At 25.0% G+C, this 1,913-nt stretch overlaps 1 protein-coding gene across 6 annotated transcripts in view; it reads left to right on the plus strand.

Annotated features, from left to right (window-relative positions):
- Positions 1-1,913, plus strand: part of LOC106880055 (F-actin-uncapping protein LRRC16A) — a 507,909-nt gene that overhangs the window by 370,448 nt on the left and 135,548 nt on the right. The window lies entirely within an intron of this gene.

Raw genomic sequence — 1,913 nt, forward strand, 5'->3', positions numbered from 1 at the left:
CTATAGCCTCGGGCCGACCAAAGCCTTGTGAGTGGATTTGGTAGACAGAAACTGAAAGAAGCCCGTCGTATATATATGTATATATATATATATATGTATGTGTGTCTGTGTTTGTCCCCCCACCATCGCTTGACAACCGATGCTGGTGTGTTTATGTCCCCGTAACTTAGCGGTTTGGCAAAAGAGACCGATAGAATAAGTACTAGGCTTCTAAAGAATAAGTCCTGGGGTCGATTTGCTTGACTAAAGGCGGTGCTCCAGCATGGCCACAGTCAAAAGACTGAAACAAGTAAAAGAGTATATGATAGTATTTTGCTTTACAAACTATCTCCCATTTCAAAATATAGTTAATATTTTTAGATTTAAGTTCCCAAATATATTTACTAAGGCCAGTAGAATTAATTAAATTTCTATTCTTAAATGAGTGCATATGTTGAGCCACTCGTAATTTAATTTTATTAGATGTCGATCCTATATAAATCTTATTTAAATTATAACCATTATGTTTATTCCCATTCATTAATCTTACTATACATTTATACACTACATCCTTCAAATTACATTTATTATTAAATTTAAATTTAGTCTTATCTAAACATGTACAATTAATTATATCCTGGTCCACATTATTATTATTATTATTAGAATAATTATAAAATTTAAATTTATAATACTTATTTAACTTAAATCTATTAAAAAAAGAGATAATATTAGCAACATTATTAGTAGTAGAATAACCTACACCAAAGTTATTATTAGAAAATATATAATTATATTTTTTATTATCTTTAAGAAATATATCAATAACTTTTAAAATTTCATTAATAATGTTAGTTTTAACTGGAATGCCGTATGGAATAATTAGCCATAGTTCATTCTTATTATAGATATTATTGTATTTATTATCAATATTATTAAATTTATTATTATCATTAAAAAAATTAAAATTATATTTATTATTATTTCTGTTAAAATTATGTTTATGTTTATGTAAATTATTGTCATAATACCTATTATTCATATTATAATTATCTAAGAAAACATAATCATAAGTATAAAGGTTATGTTTATTTAAAAGATCATTACTATTATAATTATTATAAATAGAATTAAAATTATATTTCGGATTATTAAAAAATTTTATATTAGCAAATGTTAATGATTTTTTAATTGAGGGTGGGTGATTACTTTTCACATGAATATATTTAATATTTTCATTAATCTTATGGTAAGGTTGGGTACTACCTGTAGATAAGTTAAAATCAGCATCTAGATAATTTATATTATAGTACTCATTATAAATAGTAATCTTTAAACCATATCTTTTAAAAAAAACTATATTAGTGCAATTTTTAGTAAGTAATAAAAGGTCATCCCTATATAAACCACCCTCCAAATTTAAGTTTTCGAGTTCAAGTTCAGATAATAAATATATACCTACTAAATCAGTTACCTGTGCTGAATCAGGCGCCCCCATTGGTATATCAAAATAGTCTCTAATATCTTTCCTAGCCCACAATTTATTATCATATTTAATTAACGATTTCCTAGCCATTTTAACTACTTTTACTTCATCAAAAGTCATCCCCACCTTCTTCATAGCATAAATTAGGGCCTTATTAAGTATAATCTCGTTAATGGAAGAATAATAGTTATCAATATCAATTTGAATAAATTTATATTTATTTTTATCTTTAATATTATCAAACCATTTTAAAGTATCAATATTACTATTCCATAATTTAAGGTAGTTAAATTGATTTAATTTATTGATATATTTATCTAAAATTATCTGACTTAATTTACCTAGATCTGACTTACAAGGACAAATAAGCCTAACTTTAGGGTCAGAATAAAAATTATTCTTATGGTCTTTTAATGTAATTCTAGGGTGCAATAGGTACATAAGGTTC

Source organism: Octopus bimaculoides, chromosome 1, assembly GCF_001194135.2.
Source record: "Octopus bimaculoides isolate UCB-OBI-ISO-001 chromosome 1, ASM119413v2, whole genome shotgun sequence".
NCBI lineage: Eukaryota > Metazoa > Mollusca > Cephalopoda > Octopoda > Octopodidae > Octopus > Octopus bimaculoides.